This window comes from Poecilia mexicana, unplaced genomic scaffold, assembly GCF_051168715.1.
Source record: "Poecilia mexicana isolate PSO_F unplaced genomic scaffold, ASM5116871v1 scaffold_22, whole genome shotgun sequence".
Classification (NCBI taxonomy): Eukaryota; Metazoa; Chordata; class Actinopteri; order Cyprinodontiformes; family Poeciliidae; genus Poecilia; species Poecilia mexicana.
Window position 1 is genome coordinate 7,800,486 of NW_028263391.1, and position 20,644 is coordinate 7,821,129.

The following is a 20,644-nucleotide window of genomic DNA, read 5'->3' on the forward strand; positions in this document are numbered from 1 at the left end:
CCTGTTCCTTGCCATTGTGCTGTGGGTGTGCGTGTGTGTGAGCTGCATTGATTTTAGTGCTTGGATGTAAATGCAGGGAGACATGACACTAACTAGTTTGTAGAAGAAGTATTTCTTATATTGTGTTGCTTGGTTGTGAATGAACTTGAATGAATCTTCTCAGTTTGTAAAAGCAGACCACTATCTTACTTTGTGGGTTCTTCTGTACAACACGTGATCTTTTATTTGTCATGTTACCCTAATTTAAACATGAGGACCTTATGAGTTTGCCGTATTTTACTGGAGAGTACACAGTGCCTCACAAGAGACTCAGAAACAATAACCTATCTTGACAACACGAAGTAGGCTTAAGGATCTCTAAAAGCAACACACCATGTCCTGATCTAAATTCAAGAACAGATTTAAAGAAGAAAAAAAAACAAATTGGCAAGGAGTAGTGTGGTAAGGGTTAGAATGCAGTTTCTAAGGCTTTGGGACTCCAGCTAACCACAGTGGGAGTCATTATCCACAAATGGAGAAAACATGGCGCAGTGGTGTGGTGATCCTTCCCAGGAGTAGCTGATCTATCAAAAATGTCCGTTGACTCATCAAAGAGGTCACAAAAAAACAAAATAAAATGCACAAACCAAGCTGTAAATGAAGAAGGAGATCGAACAGTTAGAAGCCAAAAACATGTAATAAAACAGAGGGCAAGTTTAATTAAGTCACTAAATACATTTCAGTTTTTGTCATGGGAGTTTTAGCAGCAGCTGCAGGTGTAGAGCCAGCTTTCGCCACACAGCAGCTGTAAGCCTTTTGGGTTATTCCTTTACCAGCTTTGCACATTTAGAAATATTTTTACACTTTCTTTTTTTTTTTTTTGCATTAGCTCAAGCTTAGATGTATTTAGGTCTGGACTCTGATTGACTCACTTCAACAGATGAGTGTGTTTTGCTTTGCTAGCCGTAACGCTGTGCGTTTGAGGTCGTTTTCCTGTCGGACGGCTTAATGTTTCCACCAATGCCACAGAATTTTACTCTTGAGTCTCAGCATAACGGAGCCTAAATCATCAGCAGAAAAACTCCAATGACTGCGGTGTGTATCAGCGATGGATGATAAGCAGAGAACAGAGAGCTGGTGGACCGCTTTGTGGCATGTTGTGGGAACAGTCGTCTTATCTTGAAATGTGAGCGAGACAAATCAGATTATAGATTCATGAGAATAGCATTAAGTAAAGTGCTGTATAAATACAGAGTCAGTGACTAACAAAGACTAAGCAACTTGATTTAAAAAAGAAAAAAAAAGGCCAGTGGTTCTGTTCTGGAAAACCACTGGAGATAACGATGCACAGAAGGATTCTTCATAAAAATCAAGAAAATATGAACCACCTTGAGTATCTTCTTCCTGAGACTGTCGTACAAAACCAGAGTGTCTTCAGTCGGAGTTTTCTTTAGATTTGCTGTAACACAGACTGCTACAGGAGATCTTTCCTGCCCACAGCCATCAGCGTCTACAACAACATCTTGGAAAAATCTTGCGTGACATGAGCTGCAGTAACATTTAATTTCCCTTTTAGTTTCAATAAAGTATTTATGAGTCTGAACTCAATTTGAAATGCAAAGTATTCCTACATTTTTAAATTAAAGTTTGCAAATTCAGGTCTGTCTGTGCGCTTGTGGATCTTCTGTGGGCTCATCCCTGTGGGGCCTTTCCCTCTGGGCTGCAGTTCAGTGGGTTATGAGCTCAGGCTGCCAAAGCAGAATAGACGGTTTTTATTGAATTTATCACACGTTCTGACCTGTCTGCCTGTCAGCCAGCTTTTGTGAACAACTGCAGAGCGAGCATAAGTCTTCTAAAACCGCTATTAAGCCACATTAGGTGCACACGGTACTGTATGTGGTAATGGGCATAGGAGGAAGGGCTCCTTTCGCACATTACAAAAGGGCTTCCTTAAAATTGCATACAGAAAGGAATATTTGCTAACAGAAATTATGATTTACATGTTTTCACAATTCTCTTTTTCCTGTGTGTTGGCTGATTTCTGCTGATTTGACTCAAAGGATGATGAACAAATCTTGAGAATTGCACATTTTTGCAGGAGAGAGAAGGCCGTGACTCGCTGACTGCAGCTTGATACGTGCCACCAAGGAAGCTAAACTCAGCTTGGCCTCCACTGGCAGCTGATATGTGTTCATCGCAATCATGCTGCTATGTGCACAAATCCAAAACTCAATGTCCTGTTGTTTAATGGAAGAAAAAAAAAAGTCTGACTTTGATCCTAGTGTCATTATGTTTCATTTTTGTTGCACAACTTGCTGACCTGAAGGTTAACTCAGTGAGAAAGGAAAATTGCTAAACTGTGGTTCATTTTTTTGCAAATCTAAAACACTTCTCTGTTTCTGTCATTTCTCAAATGTCAGCAAAGTGAATAACAGCTTGTCTCATCTCAAGAGTTTTCTACACAAATAATCTCTGACTAACCGTCTAGCACTTAATATGATTAAGAGCGCACACTCACCAAGTTAATATTTCCAGAGAAAAGGCTTACAGAACCAGAGATCTCAGGAGTTGGATAAAAAAGGCAAAAACAAACAAAAACTGTCACTTAGAGATGTGTTTAGTTTTAGAAGAAAAAAAAACACAGACAAACCTTTATTTTACTTAATTTCCCAAATTATTGTTTAATTCAATCTGAGTATATATGCAGCTTTCCTGTGAAGTTTCAGGAGTTTGTCAGAGATCATTAGTGAAGCAAAAGCATCATGGAGACCAAGTGAAAAAGCAAAGAGGTCAGAAATTTAAACCAGGGTGACGTTACAAGTCACAATTTAGAAAAGTAAAAAAAGTGCTGTCCCTCACAAGAGCAGATCATTAATCATGGAAGCGGCCTATCTAAAGCTCGAATGTCGATGGACATGTCATAAATCTGGTCTTCATAAAAGAAAGCCTTTTTGATCAGAGCCTTTTTTAAGTCTCGTCAGATGAAGCCAAAATTGAACACTCTGACTAGGAAACTGTGACATGATTGAGACAAATTGTGGTAAAAGTCTTTCAGCCTAAATCTGCCTGAGGTATGAAAAATGTTCAGATTCGTGTTTCTATACATATGAAATGAAAAACTGTGAAGTTTGAGGTTAAAACTGATAAGTGTGAAAAGGTCTCAGTAGTACAAATATGTTTGCAAGGCACTTGAGTACATATTCAAATCCCCCCTATTCTCTTGCAATAAGAGATCTTAATCTGAGCTAAGGCGGCTATTTGATCAGAATCTTTGAATTTTATCAGCTAGACAGGCAGCAGAGATGAGCTCGACAAGCCACGTTTTCAGGTCTGTGCAGATATCGAGGCTTGAGGCATTTTTCGCTCAGTCAACTAAAGCAGAGCTAAGTCAGATCCGCGACAGGTGTGGCTTCGACACCCAAACAGTCGGGTTGGTCGTGTCCTCTAACCTCTCCTTCCTTCCCTTTTCCCCTTATCAGCCCAAACAAGCACTTTGCCTATTATCTGCGCCTTTAACGACCCTTGGCATCTTGCATCTGCTCCGACAAACTCAATAAACTCTATCAAGTGCTTTCAATATCAAAGGGTGCCGTTGGTCTGAATAAACAGCACCTCAAAGACTTTGGCCCTCAATGAGTAACGGTGAATAGAGGCTAACGTACTTCAAATATTCAAAGTATATTTAACTTCCTTATAACCTCGACTGCTTTGTGTTTGAATCAATGTATGGCTGGTGTGAAACAAAGCCATCCTTCATCTGATGGAAGTATGTGTGTGAGAAAGGTTGTGTTGCCTGAATTCCAGGGTAAAGCGATCCCTCAAGCATTTATTGACTTCATGCACAAGTGTGCAAATGAGATTTTTTTTTTTTTGGTTTTTAGCTGATATTGAGACTTTGGAATTGACTTACAGAGGCTCTCAACTGTCCCCAATGACAAGGCCACACACCCGGAGCATACCACACACTAAACATGGAGACCGCAGCAGGCACGGTAGTTCCCAGGTTAAGAGCAGTCCAGATGGGTTGGGGCGGCGGGGTTAGAGGGGTGGATGCTCAGATGGACTGCATTCTTGAGAAAATGTAAACCTGCCAGGACCCTTTTTTTTTTTTTTTCCAGAATTGGGTGGTCCGCCGGAGTAATGTGGTGCAGGCGAGGACGCATAAAGGCGCCAACTGTCCGCGTGCCGCAACCAGGCGGGACATCAAAGGACGGCGGGGGGGACTCCTGTTGAAAGTGACCCGCAGAGTCCAGCCTGACTCAATCTGTCGCCCGCAGTACGTCCCTGCTGCCGAGATCACAGCCACGCGGTCACAGATTGGCCCCAGAGGAGCCGCACATTCCAAGGATCCCATTTTCTCTGGTGGGAGAAGATCGAAACACCTGCTGGCCCGGAGCAGCAAACGTCGCTCTTTAACCATGAGAACATTTACGTCTTCGTCTAGTAGAGTTGATTTATACCCATAATCACTGGAGCGGTGGCCAACATATTTGATGTCTGTTGATGGTTTTTATGACTACAATGTAATGTTTGTCTCTGGTTTCTGTATGTTGTTTTTATGACAGGGATGTTGTCACTTTTTGTGCGTGTTCTTATAATGTAAAGAACTTTGCTGTTGCTGAAATGTGCAATGCAAATAAACTTTATTGATTGATGTAAACCGCCTGCATTAAGAAGACTGTATTTAGTTAAGTCTCTGATCGACACATGCTTTACTTTGCAAATTTTCAAAACTTACCAAAGATTCTCAGTGACTAGACGACTCCAACGCTTGAAATTCGTGTTTGTCAGTATTGGTATCGGTCAGTCCTGGAGACATTGAAGTCTTGCAACTTTTACAGATTAAAACAACTGTTTATTAGTTCCCAGTAGCTTCCCAGTAGTTTGGGAACAGTTCCCAAACTGTTTGGGTGTCTTCTAACCCTTTCTGTTGGCTGAGTTTACTAGGATTTCTGTTCTACATGGATGGGAATGAAAACAAAAACAGCAACTTCAGCCAATCTGTTATACTTTGTCAATTTGTAAGTTCTGTTTTTATGTCTTCTGGGTTTTGTAACAAAAATATACTTTGTTTTTTTTTCTACACACAGTGGACCTCTACTGCACAGTTCAATAGTTGCAGATTTTTTTTATTTATTTTTTTTTGTGGAACTTTGCTCAAATTATTTGCCATGTTTCTCATAGCTGTACTGCATTGCTCACCACCTGGTTTCAATTTTACTGTTGGCCCTCCTGATGTTTACAGATGTTAGTCAGATCTTTCCATCAAATGTAATTCTTCTCCTGTTGCTCCTGAGTTTTCCACCCCACTATTTCTCCTTTATCCATGCCTCATTTAAATGCTTTTATTTGTAAGCTTGACTAATAAAGACTTTATTAGTTTGTGACCTCTGCCTCCGTAAATGATGACACTGGCTGTATATTTCGAGTCATCTTTCTGCTTTGCAGCGATAACGTGCAGCATTATGTTTATTTCCATCCATCTTCCAATTAACTTAACTTTTTTTCACCCACAAAGGAAAATATTTAACACATCATGATAATGCTGCCACCGTGTCTGAGTTTCGGGATGATGCGTTCAGGGCGACGCGTAGCGTTTTGCATGTTTTGTTCACCAGAAATGTTCTCCCACATCCTTCTGATTCCTTCAAAGAAATGTTGCTATAAATGGCTAAAGAATTAACTTTACAAAAGCAGATGCTATTTACTGATTAAATATTGTAGTGTATTTGTGAATTTTAGATGACACAGTAAAAGGGCATGAGAGCAAACGCATGCCACATTTCAGATTTTGTTTTCCCACACACTACATTGTTTCAAAGTGTGGAAACGTTCATGTATGAGAACTTTACTTCCACACACGCACACTGTGGTGTTTTCATCACTTGTGGGGACTTCACGTTGACTTCCATTAATTTCTACAGCCTAACCCTATACAATAATCCTAACCCTAACCATCACATATCTAACCCTTATCTTAACCTTTACCCCAAACCAAACCATCACAGACTAACCACTAACCCAAAAACATCAATTTCCCTCATGGGGACCAACAAAATGTCCCCACAAGGAGCGATGGTCCCCATAACCCCACATTGTAGACAGAAATAGGTTCCCATAAAGATATGAAAACCTGCTATGCACACACACACGCGCACACACACAGTGATCTCCAGGGTTCAGTGTAGTGGAATAGAGTGGAACACCAGATACCTCAAGACCACGATGGCCTTAAATTCATTCATGAGACAAAAGGGACTTTCCCATAATCCCTCACATCATTTAGTTAATGAATGACTGCAAACACTGTTGTAAGAGCTTTTAATTTAACTTCAGAATTACAGAGATTAGTCATCAGTTTAACTGATACTTTAGCTGACCTGCAAAATAATAAGAATGACTCAAGTAAACAGGGCAGGCAGAGGTGGTAATTTACCGCCTCAAACTTCACTGGTAGTTTGTTATTTTCCACATGAATCCTCCTGGATTTTCTTTGTTTTCCGACCCAAAACTGTGAACAACACTCAGACACACGCACACACACACACACACACACACAAAAGAAAAACCAGGCTTCCTGACAATCGGCCCTGCCGCTCTGTCTCTCGGGTTTTCACAGTCATTGTCTAGACCTGGTAATCTTGGCTTCATCTGAACCTGACCAAGATTTTATTTTATTTTTTTCATTTCCATTTAAAATGAAAGAATGAGGTCAGTGATGAATTCACAGAATGAGACAGAACCGCTTACTCATCCAGCCCTCGGACAGCCATTCACAGAACTCCGCGGTTGTTTGCATGTGAAAAGGCGCCAAACCTGCATTTCCAGTTTACACAACCTATCTTTTTTTTGTATATTTATTTTTTTAAACCCTGACAAATCAGCGTGTGTGTACGTGCCTGCCTGCTTCTGTGATTGACAAGTTAGGACAGCCAAAGCAAACATTAAAGGATCCCTCCGAGTGCTAATGAAAGGTTGGAGGGTGTGCGTTAGAATGTTTACAGATGAAATCAATCACTAACTTGAAGCGCGATGACTCACGGAGGACCAGAGCAGCCAAGGAGAAACAAAAGCAGAGCCCTCAGGTAGCGTTCCCACTGTTACATCACAATAGGTGGGGGATTGCTGCGCTGTCTGGCCGCAGGCTCTCTGCCAACTAGTGAGCTGTTCGGTGGGAGGGGCCGGTCAAAATGATGGATGTGGATTAAAGACTATTAGGAGCTGGCATCCGTTTAGGGGAAAAAACAAAACAATACATCAAAAGGTCAGATCATGCCTCGGTTTGCCGTGAGCTCAGAGATTAGGAGGCAGTTCGGAGTTATCCTCTGCATTATCGCAAGTCGGTAAAATAAACAATAGGTAATAGGGTCAAGGAAGAACTTATTTTTTGGTGGTTTATGCTCTGGGTCTTAAATGATTTACTAGTCATGGGAACAGAGAGGAGCCTCCTTAACTTTTATTGAGTTTATGTGCACAGACTAGGTGCTCTGCTTTTAGAAAAACAAAAAACGTTTTGCTAACTCATGTAAAATTTTAAATTTAAGTGCCTAATGTGGAAGGTTAGTCACTACCAAAGATAGGGTTAAAAAAAAGAAACGTTAAGCCGTAAACTGGATGACTAAACAAGTAAGCACTAGTGATAAATTAATTATTTTCCATTTTGTCGTAACTCAGTTTAGTTCATTAATGTTTACACCAGGTATAATAAACGTCATCTAACTCCACAGGACAAATAGTCGACTCAGTCAAATCTTACTGACACAAAGTCAATTAAATCAGTCATTTTAATTCAACACTACTAAATTTCAGATAAAAAAAAAACCTTTTGACATCTTCTATTGACAAGAACTTAAATGATAAATGACATTTTACATTCAATTATACAAAAGTTATACGTTTCCTTATTGTATTCCTTGAAAGATTTTTAGTGAAGTTTTAACAGGTCATTTATTCAAAATGGCGAGTCGTGTGAAATATTGAGGCTCCTTCTTGTATTTCTCTCAACCAACAAACTGTGTCTGAATTTTGACTCATTGTTTGGTTAAAACAACCCATCTTCTCTCCCAAAATAATAATAAAAAACTCCAGCTTTTTGGACATCTTAGAATAAAACTCCTACATTAAGCTGATCACTACAGCTGAGAAAATAATACAGTGGAAAATCTCGTCTATTCACGACTGTGTGTTTTTGTGGAGCATTTCTAAAATAGCAAATGCAGCTTGGGAAGCTGAAATATCTGGGCACAATGCTGCTTAAAATGTTATTGACGGACGTTTTTCTAAAGCAGCCAATGTGGGAGCGGCATTTATTTTCTGAACATCCAAAAGTGGAAGTAAGGAAGATTGTAGATGCTAGCTTCTGCGGTTGAGCCAAGATGGTTTTCACTCTGTATTAATACATAATAACATATATTTGGTGGTGGAACAATTGAAAAAGGCTGTTTTTGTGTGGTTCCTAATCCCTGCACATACCAGAGATCCACAGGCACACTGAATCACAACTACAAGAAACCTAAAACAAATGTATAGCTTCTTAAAAAATGCTCTAAAAACACTACGACTTGGTGGTCAGGACTTTACGGAAAAGTCTTGGATTAAAATCCAGTGTAGAGCTCGTTGTTCTCTCTGTGCACGCTTGGGTTTTCTCAGGTTACTCATGTTTCCAAAAAATATGCATGCGATGTTGCAAAGACTTTTTTTTTCCCCCCATTGTTCTCAGAGAGTGTGTTGGCATGTCTGCTTGTTGTGTGTGTCTGATGGACTGGCATTGACCCTGACGGACTGGCAACCTTTTAGCGGTTACGCCCTTTTGACCAATAATCGCTATACATTGATAACTTTAGCATAAACAGTATAAACATGATACAGAAAATGGATGGATCGATGGTGACCTGAAGTCCTTATATATAAGGTCCGTTTATATATATAAACACCTACTGAACCTATTAGCTTTTTCCAGAAAAGAGCTCTAGAATATCTTCTTACATTTGATCTATTTGAACAAGGTTGTTTCGCAGCACCCATCAAACATCTGATCTGAGTGAGCATGTGATATTCTCCACAGATAAATGGTACCCGCTTGAGAGCCAGCCAAGCTATGACCCGGGCCATTTGTCATAATTATACCTAGCGCTGGAAACTTCACCTGTCACACTGGAAATGACTCCAGTTGAAGATTTTTTTTTTTTTTGCAGCAGTCACCTGCGAGCAATCACTCATCCACCTTCTCCTGTTCCTTGAAACCCACACTCTCTCACACACGCTTTTAAGCGTGCAGTGCCCACATCCTCGTGCACAGAGGGGCCATTCTACCGCCAGATGCTGCCCGGCCAAGCGAATTTCTGCAGTCAGGGTCTATTTTCATAATGACAAGCAAGATTTGTAGAAAGACGGGGTGGAAGAAAGGAGGGGGAGGGAGTGTTGTGGAGTGTAGACATGATGTAAAATAACTTAACTGCTTCATAAAATGCAACGAGGGAGGCGGGAGGCGAGCGGGAGGAAGGAGAAGCTCCCATGAGGGAAAGAGGCCGAGCTCGTGGACCGCAGTCGGACAACACAAACCGCACTCAGCCCCCCGTGCCAAAATCAACATGAGGAGGCCCGAGCAGATGCTGTTTTCGTTGCTGCCAAATTATGCCTCTTTTTTTTTTTTTTTTGATACTCGACCCTTTTTTTTTTTTTTTGCAGGCGAATAAACATGTCTCTCAGAGCACATTTCTCCCCTCTCTTGTTTTTAACCGTTTACTTCACGGTTGCTGGAAGATGAAGTGGCTCTAACCTTATCTGATGTCATTTGCAAAGAACAGAGAAAAACACGTTATCTGAAACCCTAGACCGACTTGCATTAGTGTTTTTTTTTCCCCCTTGAACTTTGTTTTTCATTCGATCACATTTCAGCCACAAACAATAATGAATTTTATTAGTTTTTTTTTTTTTACGTAACAGACAAACACAAAAGCAGGCCACAAATGGAAATAAAATTAAATATTGTTTTGAAACTTTTTTAGCAACTAAATATCATGAAAACTGTGGCGCGTCTCTTGATTCAATATTTGAACCATCTGTAGAAGATTTACACATGTAGAGTCTGAGACAAATGGCCGTTTCAACATGGAGGGAGATTTGAACACTGGATTTAAGTCTGGACTTTGGGCCTCTAGTCATGGGTCCAAACCATTACATTGTGGTTCTGGTGTTCTTGGGGTGTTTGTCATCTGCAGACGTGAACTCTGGAGGATCATAAAGGAATTTCATTAAATTAATCAGAACAGGAGCCGGACAAGAATGGGACTTGAAGGAGAGGAAGAGAAATGAAGTAAATGAAAACCTAAATAAAAAAAAAATAATAATTAGGAAAAAAAAGAAAGAAAGAAAATTAGGTGAATGGCTGTGTGGGCCGAAGTAAAACTCGAGGATATTACAGAACGAGGCGAAAAGGACGATTCTGATCCAAGATAATCACAAAGAACAGAACATAATGGGCTAAGAAACTAAATACAAATGAATGAACCTGTATGGCAATAATAGGATGCAGAATATGGCAAGACCTAAAGAATATATTGAACAAGAAAAGGATCAAAGCAAAACCCAAACAGCCTTGGATCGTAACACTTTAGCTACAGTGAATTCAGCTCTTTGCGTTGGCCTTTCACGTGAAATCCCAAGTAAATCTATTAAAGTCTTGTGTTGTACTTTGTCCAAAATGTGGAAATGTTTATGGAGTAAATTTGTGTTTGCAAGGTGTTTTTATTTGTCAAATTCAAGATCCTATAGGGTGAAAGTTATAGTTTGCGCATGTTTTATGTGATTAAATAAACCTCCTGTCAGGTTAAAGTGTTCACAGGGGTGGCTGTGATGAACATTAAACCTGACAGCTCTGTCCTGGCTTCGGGCCCGTGACAGTGCATAAGCTTCTTCATCACATCCTCATTAGATCAAGAGGAGGAATAACAGAAGTGAGACGCCCACAGGTGGCGTTCAGCAGAGTCGTGGGGGGCGCCGACCGACCCGCAGCTTGGAAACACAGGCTGTCAGCCCACGAATCAAAGCAGGTCTAAAAATAGTCGCTGACTGTGCCCCTCTGCTTTCCAGTAAGACCAAAGAGGGGGATGGATGCGGGTGGCGGAGGAGGAGGCCCAGGTTGAGACCCCCGCAACATGCTTCTGAGCCAGGCAGGAAATCACACCGTTTGCCTTTGCTCTGAGTCTGGCACTGCTCTGAAAAGCACCAATGATCCAAAACGGCACCAGCACGTTTCATAATCCGACGTCATACTGCAGCACACCTGTACAAACAGCAGCTGTACTGTAAAGTCCTGTAGAGCTGCTCCCAGGCGCACACCGGGCGGAAAAACAGGCCATGAATGTAACTTATAGTGTATCCACTGGTTGAGCTGTTGCTCTTACACACACAGGAGTTAATTGCTGATATAAAGTCTGCAACAACAACAAAAAGTACAACTTCAGAGCGCCTCTCATAGATACGCCTTAGATATAAAAAGCACAATTCAAGATCAAACAACAGATTTCCACGTTTTTATGATCAAACTGTAGCTTAAGCCTTGAACTTTGACGTAAAATGCAACCGGAGCTGACAGCTGCGCTCAATAAAAAGAGTTAAATATTTCCTTTTAAAATCTCTGCAAATACGTATAGTCTCATGACACAGTAATATTTAGCCAGAGGTTCGACACCATGAGCATAAAACTTAAGTTTACCACTATGGTAAAGGTAAACTAACTTCTCGGCTTAAGGAAAAGTCCCTCGTCTTTCTTTGAAGGTGTAGGGGCACAGCAGTACTGCTAATGTTTTTATGTTGTTTAGCTTTATATTTAGCTCCATATTCCCATCAAACATCCCCACACCACCAAGGTAATCGCATTGAGGTATACAGAGGGAATATAACAAAGGTTACACGTAACTTCATGGCAAAAGTTGAAAGCATCTTTTATACACCTGATTGAAAAAAGAAAAGTACCAACATGGAGGCAACAGTACGAGCAAACAGCAACCCAAACGCAGCACCGTGAGTTCTGCCAAAGTCAGAACTAGGCTGAATGAGCAACCTGGAGTCACCCACAACCGCCACCGCCAGCTGGCGAGAACCTCCTCGTGGAAAACACAAACACTTCCCCCACAGTCGGAAAACCTGACAGCGGATCATGACCAGAGGGCTTATGCAACCACTGGGTCAGTAGCCCAGCTCTGCGGCACGAGTAAAACTGTTAGATTCTTATCTTTGCTTGTTTGAATGATCAAATATTCTCTGTGTGCAGATGGTCACGTGGGCGCACACTTTCAGTTGTAATCAGAAACATCAGACAGGTGCTATGTGAGCGATGCAGGTAAATACAGTTAAGCCATAACTTTGGCATTCGTGTTTGTTTACACCTTAGGCTAAACTGCTTCCAATGCCTTAGCAGGGCGTTCATCATAAAAACAAAAAAAGAAAAAAAGAGAGAGAAAAGAAAAAGGGAATGAGCAGTAGGGGAGCGTTTTTGTGGCCTCTGTGTTGGTCAAATGAATGTCTAAGATGAAATAATTTCATGGAAAAAAAAAACGATCAAATGCAGTTTAAAGTGAACAAAGTAAACCCTCTCCAGCTGGACTCCGCCGAAACCAAAGTACGACAACGGCAGAATTTGCTTAAGTGAAAGGATTCCCACTTCAAAGAGGAGGATGAGGACTGGCCCCGGACTCCAGTGCAGCGTGGGGTCTGTTTGAAGTACGGTGGACCATGTTGAGACACAACACAGATCCGGGCCCTTGGCTCTGTTGGACTTAGACAAGCTGGAATTGGTTATGTTGGACAAATAAGACACTCGGATCAGTCCCCAAAAGCCAAGCTTTGAAATGCCCTAAATGGATAAATGGCCGCTCTTAAGATTATGCTGGGTTGACACAAAATATACCCAAGAATTTCAAATGAAATAAGGGATGAATGCCGAAGTATGTAGTTGATACTGCTGCAGCCAGCTCCTTAAGGCCACATGAGAAGCAGCGGCTGCTTTAATTTCGGTAACTGCTCCTATTTTCCACATTCTCCGCGGCTTTCGTTGTAATCCAGGCTGTCTACCTGGGGAGGAGAATTATAATCGAGTCTGTGTGGCTGGATCATAACCAGGACGGAAAATAAAAACAAGAAATAAGAGCAAGAGACAAAGCAAAAACAAGTGATCATCGGACGATGGAAGCTTTAAGACCATAACCCTAAAGACGGAAGACGGACGCCTGCTACGTCGCATGGCCTGTCATAATTCAATGATCGTGTTCAAGCAGAAGATCCGTTGAGGGGAAAAAGCTCCCAGGTCATACAGGAACCTCCTCCACTGTGGTAGTTCAGGAGGAAGGATTGTTTCAAACTAAATAAATCAGTCTAACCAACTGTGTTTCCTTAGATAGAGAACATTTTATCTCCTAAGCTAACAAAAAGACCGTGACAGCATCGCTTTATGACTAAGAACTTATAAAACTCACTTTGAATCCGTCTTTATGACGATTCGATTGAATGGACCGCACCCGCCACAACCATGGAAGTCATCATGAGTGTCAAGATTTTTTTTCCCCCTTTTGTTAAAACTTTCATGCCTCTTTTTGGACTCTCTCTGCAAAGTCCAAAGATTTGTGGTGTGCTCATTAAGCTAACCTCTCAGATTCCCTCCCTGGATGCTAGATTCAGAACAGGCCTTGACTTGGTGTTGAGGATCAGATGAAGTTTTTGTGAGATCTCACAACTTGGAATTTTTGTTTTTGTAACTATCAGGTTATTTTAAGAAAATTTACAGCGTCCAATCTTGGCAGCAAGGGTACGATGCAAGAGGCCTTGCATCTACATCTCCACAATCATGCCAGGTCCAAAGGCAAGAAAGCCTTTTGGAGCCACATCTGGGGAACATCTAGACATTGTAAATTTTCTCCATTCTTCCTTTATGAGCAGCTCAACCTCCTGTGAGCAAATTCTCAATAAGATTGAAATCTGGGCTTTGACTTGGCCACTCCAGAACGTCTACCTTTCTGTGCAGTTTTTTTCTTGCTTTATGTCTTGCCGGAAAATAAATCTGCCCCCAAGATGCAATTTCCTTGCAGGGCTGAGTTAGACTATCGCTCAGCATAGGAACCTATATTTTTTCAGCAGTAGTTTTCTCTTTGCTTTCCTTCTATACAGTTTCCACCGGAGAAGAACCGGGGGCCACAGGTGGTGTTTGTACAATCTCTTCCTTCAGAGCCCCTGAAGCTTTTAGCTCCAGATCTGTCCTGGGAGTCTTGGTGGTCTCCTTCACTCAGTTTATGAGTGCGGCCAGCTCTGAGCAGATCCAGCCAAGTTCCATCCTCCTTCCATTTCTTAATGATGGATTTAACTGAACTCCCTGAAATGCTCAGCGAGTTGGAAGTCTTTTCCAGGCATCGTATGACTTTTTATGATCTTTTCTCAGAGTTTTCTTAGAGTGTTTTTTTTTTCTTGATGTTGCAATTTTATACACGCATAAACTGCACTCATAAAATGGCAAAAGGACTGAATTTATACATTGCTTTTCCAGTCATACTGACCAATCAAAGCACTTTGCACCACAGCCGCATTCACCATCCAGTTTTTGAGTTTAACTTTTCCCTAGTTGTGACAATGCCGGCATGTTAGAGGGAGTAAATACTTATGCTTCTTATATGATGTAGATGAACTGAGATTTGTTTGCAACAATCATTGCCAAAATTCTTGGCAAAAATGTCAAATTATTTCAACTATGATTTCATGTAGGCTACACAGCAGAGCAGAAGGTTGTGGGTTTGAATCCCAGCCTGGGATCTTTCTGTGTGGAGTTTGCGACCATGGCAACCGGAACCTGTTGGTACCTAGCAACCAGCCCATGACTCAATGACGGTTGGAGACTGGCACCACCCTCCTCCCCATTTTGCAGGGGTACCGAACCCTTGCATTCATGTACTGCAGGTTGCAAAAATAAAATTTTACATGAGTTTAGTTCATTTAAAAATGAAATATTCCAGTGAAGAAAAGCTGTTTTTGGTGATTTTTTTATTTTCTTTCTTTATTTTATTTTATTTTTGTTATTTGCAGATGACAGAAAAGTTCCCGGGTGTCTGAACTCATATGACACTTTTACGAGATGAAGAAAAAAAAATAAAAATGAACACCTGCTAAGTAGATTTGCATCACTTTTACAAATAATTGCTCTAAGGTCGACATTTAGGGTTAGGGTTACCTGAGAGGTTTGGAGATCAAATCACTTTTCTTTTGTTTCTACATTCTGTGTTTTTTTTGTTGTTGTTTTGTTTTGTTTTTGGAATAGATAGATTTCAAGTACAAAAGACTGGAAGCAATCTTCTTAATTAACTTTCATTATGAATCTTGACGTGACAAACGATGACAGAAGTATGATTTGCCTCTCAGGTAGTGATAAACATTCTAAAAATGACTCTCTTTGCAATTAAGAAAAAGAACAAATGTGACGGGATTTTAGGTATACAGATGAGCACATTTCAATATTATCTGATATACTGAAATACAGGATGCTATAAATGAATTATTTCTAGTGTAAACAGGTAATTTGAATATGAAAATCAGTGTGCACTAGACCAGGCAGGGCAATGAGACATTTCTTCTTCTTGGCAACGTCTTCCTTTGACCTTAGACCTACATCCTGCTCGCACGTTGCTACTTTACCGAAGGATTTTTACGCCTGAGCTTAAAAGTGACGTGTTGCACAAATCAGTATGTTAGTTAGTAGCTATCCATAAGGCCTCTTCGTAATACATTCTTTTCTGTCTGTCTGAATCTGAGTTTGATTGCTGTGCAAATGCAATAAAATTCAAAGTGCAGAGAGTGAGAGGGAGTGATATTTACTAAAAACCTTAAGTTAACTTTTCAGATTTGTGCCCCGGTGCAAGCGGCGGTGATCGCTGTTTCTTGTCAGTCACAATTCAAACTACAGCTCGTGTAATAAAGCTCATGTAAAGCAGCGTGGGAAAGCGTTGTTCCCTCTTGTTATGCAAAAAGCCTCTCAGCAGATAAACCGTGACCGTTGACTAAACGGCAGGTTTGTACAGATGGCCACAGGTTCAAACTGTCAGAATCAAATGTGCACAAACCGCTGCCCGTTGTGGCTTTGCTTAGGAGCCCTGCCAGATACGGAGACTTCATTTTACTAACTGGCAGGCAGAGAAACGAGAAGGAGGACTGGAGCCAAATAAGGGGAATGTTGTCATTCAGGATCTGTCATCTTGGATCTCAATAAACCCATCTCCAGGATTCAGAACGCAAATCATCACAAGCTGCTGTTTTCTTTTCTTTTTTTTCTTTTTTTTTTTTTTTTAAAGACCTCGAGGAATGGACTTTGAAGAAAAGACCGGTTCCATTTTAAGACGGCAAACAAACCACGAAAAATACAAGTACAGACACAGGCTGCAGATTTGTCAACATTTCTAAGGTCATCTATCATAATTTGAAATGACGTTTAACCCAAATATAGGCAGGACGAAGGCAAAATCCAGTGACACATTTCATTCAACTGAAGTACTGTAAGTTTTGTTTTGTTTAATTCTTACACAGGGCAGCCATATTGGATTTTGAGGTTCTGGTTGGTGAGAAACATCTAACATCCCACTTTGAAGTCCAACTTTAGATGGAAGCCTTCTGTTATTCTTCCTTAACGTTCAAATTAGGAAATTGTCAGCTTTTTAAGTCACATCCTGCACCTGATTCTGCAGAGTGAGAAGGCAAGAACGTTTTTTCTTTCAACTCGTTTTGAGCCTCTGGTTTAGTACAGTCACTAAAGAGAGAATAGTGGTTCAAAAGGACAGTAGCTTCTTTGAAAAACACATAAATTGTGGAAGAAAAGTAAAAAAAAAGAGTACACTCAACAGCATTTACGTATTGATACCAAATTGATAGGCTTAGGGTTACGCAAAGGATTTCTATTGCAGAAATTCCAGCTTATTGACAGGCATGTAGGTTACCTACCACTTTGTGTTTTTTTATGTTTTTTTTATTTTATTGGACTGAAGTAATATTCAGATTTGCTGAGAGGACTGTTTTGGGCTTTTAATTGTGTAACTACTTGTAGTTGCTGCCTAACATTTTGCTGCCTCTTGGCCAGGACTCCCCTGAAAGAGAGGATTTTAATCTCAACGGGACTTTCTTGGTTAAAATACAATTAAATTGTGGGGGCGGGGGGGGGTTTCCTGGCTGTGAGCAACAATCTATAAAATAAATACTTAGAATATATCACCATGTGTGTAAAAAAAATATATATTCTTAACATGTGGGTTACGCTGTTTGAATTGAATTACCGAAGGGAAATAAAAAAAAAAAAAACATTTCCGATGACCTTCCAGTTTGCTGTAGTCTGGCGCAAAGTGGTTCGAAACACTGAGCATTTTAAAAGTGAAGTATTCAAGTGAGCTTTTCTTTTCCTCTAAGTTCACGAATGGCAAACAAATTAGCGAGCAATGTAGCGACGCCGGGAAGGATTCCCTTTCCTAACACCACGTTTTATTCATCTGAGCTGCTTCTGTGAAGTTATTTAGCATTTCCAGAACTACGTGAGCACATATAAAGTTGAGTGGTAGAAGAGAGTGAGTGATCCTTCGAGCCACGCTAATTCCCCGTCACCAGCCGGTCCAGGGTTCGTCGCAGAGTGCCCTGACTGCCAGGAGTCCTGGCACGAGAGGAAAAAGTGACTGATAAAAAGCTCGAAGTTTTCCAGAAGGATGGGAGCGAAGAGCTCAAAGTTGATCCAAAGCTGCGAAGACGTGAAAGCAGTTCGGCTTGGAAGGGCCTGATGCGTTTTCTAGCTCACGTGTCGAACAGACGTAGAGGCTTTCTTTGCTGGAATTTTATTCTGTTCAAATGCAGATGTTTGGGCCTTGCCTTGATTCGATGGAAAGGTTCATTTTCTTGGCTCACCCTGCTCAACGCCAGCTACCTCCACCTGACCCCACATGCTTACAGTCATTCAGTACCGTGACCCTGCTGCTGTTCTCTCTGCTGCTCTGTATTGCTGTTTGGGTTTGTTTTTGATGTGGACAAGTATCATTTTACAGAAGAAAATAAAAGCTTTGATATGAGTGGTGGATGGATGCTGGGCAGCAGGACGGTTTCCTGGGTTCAGCCTGGAGCTGAACTGCTTCATCACTGTGTGTTAATGTTCATCCCGTGGATAACCGGATGGATTATTTACAGCTGCGTGCCCACACCCAACATGTACATCTTCCAGTAAGAGAGACTCCCGTGTTTTTGTTTTTGACCAGTTCCATGGCAACGTCTTTGAAGCTGGATATAGTATCAGCCTATATCTGCCCACTCGAACAACAAAGAAGCGAGTCTGCTGCGAAAGCTCCGACCTGATGCTGTGACGAACATCTGGGTCGGAGCCCGAAAGACGAAGAAGTTTTTCCAGAAAACTACAAAACAGCTGAGACCCTGTAGTTCCTTTAAATAAGTCGGTTTAGCGTTGCCTTTGATTCATAATAATAGGAACATTGGTCAACATATTTGATGATTTTGATTATGGCATTTGACAAAATGCATCGTTTCATATTTAGTTTCATGTTTAAACATGGAGTAACGCGTTGTGAACTGCTTTGTTGCTGAACTGTGCTTTACAAACAAACTTGACTTTAAGTACTAAACTGAAATCATTGAAGGCTACCAATCGCCACTGGACCAGCTGGTTACCATGGAGACACAACACAAGACAGTGGACAAACATTACTGACCTAAACTACTCCTTTCCTGAGTGACGTTGGAGCTCAGTTATTTAGTCACCTCAAAACACTGAAATCCTCCAGACCAGTTTAGCTTCTTAGATGCAAAATGGAAGTTTATTGTGACCAATGGTTGCAGCTGCTTTTCGATGTGCCAGTTTTAAACAAGTAGGAAGTGACAGCTTTCAGTAACAGTTGTTTTTTTTAAATATATATTTTATTTTTGTTTTCTGTCATGTACACATTTTACAGAGAATTTTCCTCCTCGAATGTTTCAAATTTGAAACGAGGCATAGATATATTGACTCACAGGGAAGTTCAAAGCAATGCTGCAGAGGAAATGATGTAAGTTACTCTCACTCCCGTATCTTTAACTGATTAGTTGCTGCAACACCTCAGAGTCTCAATTTGTGGCAAAAGCAAGATGGGAAGAAAAAAAAAAGCTTAAAAAGTCCAAGATCTTCAGCTACCCACCTTTTTTTTATTATTATTTCAAAAGCTGTTTGAAAACTGCGTTTAGTGACATGGTGAATCTTCTGAGGATGAACTGAGCAAACAGTCTGCTTCTGTACAAGTCATTTCTGCAAAAGCGCAACACTAGGAAACCCAAGAAAAGCATTAAGACTTTCTACGTGAGCTCTGGTTGTCTAAAAACCTGTCACCTCACTAAGCAAGCTTTTAGAGTCAAGACTGTTTAAAACATTAGTACAACAAGACTTGGGCTTTTGTCATTTGATGTTACATCACAAATATATATATATTTTGATGTATCTGCATTAATAATTAAAGAATACATCTTCAGATTCCAAATGAGAAAAATCACTAGGAAGGACAGCATTTTAAGTTAGAAATACAAAAGTTTTTCACTAATACTGACCTCAAAATCCAAGATGGCAGCCATGCATTTAAAAGCACATTGGAAGCTATCTTCATAAATAGCTTATTTGCATTTCTGAAAGTTTGTGTCTCAGTAAATCAACGCACAGCTGTCTGTGCAGTTTTAGGACAGATTACAGATGGTGAGTATCCAGAGAGAACAATTTCATGCATAAAGACCCCAGGCTGGAATTTGAACCTCCTAATGTCATCCCACAGCATCTCAGTTGCATTCAAGTCCAGACTTTGACTAGACCACTGCAATGTATTTTTGTTTGTTTTCGTGAGTCATGCAAAGGTTGTCTTGAGAGCAGAATGCATGGATCCACCAATTGTTGCAAATCATCCAGTTGCTCAAGAAGGACAGCAGAACACCGGTTCTTCATAGTATCGCCACCATGTGTCACTTATATTTTACATTAGATCTAAAGAGATGCACCCTGAAAAAAAAAAAGTCTCTTCTGGTCAGCATAAATTGTGATTAAAAAACAGTCTGCATGGTGAGAAAATACTTTTACACATCCGTGAAAAGGAACCCAGTGAGGGCATTTCTTCCATTATTTATTATCCGTAATCCGTGCAGACTTCCTCTTACACAAACTTCAAACATGACCCACAACACAATGAAGTCAATCATGAAGACGCTTGCCAAAACTTAAACACAAGACACATTTGGGTGTGAGCTCGTAAACAGCTCAACATGGTGACAAAACAGGCCTTCGGATGTGCCCGAGGGAGGACGCTGGTAATCTGCAGCGCAGAGATTACAGGTCTTCAGTTTCCATATTTGGTATGAGAGGCCCTGATTGGAGGAAAGGTGATGAAGCCATATGCCGAAGGTGTGAAACGAGGCCGGGCCACCATGGCTCTGGGCCATTAGTGCAGCAGAGCGTGCAACGTGGACACACCCTCACATGGGAGCCTTTGTTTTGGCTGCAGGGCCTCGAGGCCAGCGGGAAACCCGCAGTTAATCGAACACTTTGACAGGCGATGTTCTTGGAACCCGAGAGGCCATGGCCACAAAAAGAGAAGGAGATGGAAACTTTTTTTTTGTTTCGTTCGAGGCCTCTTTG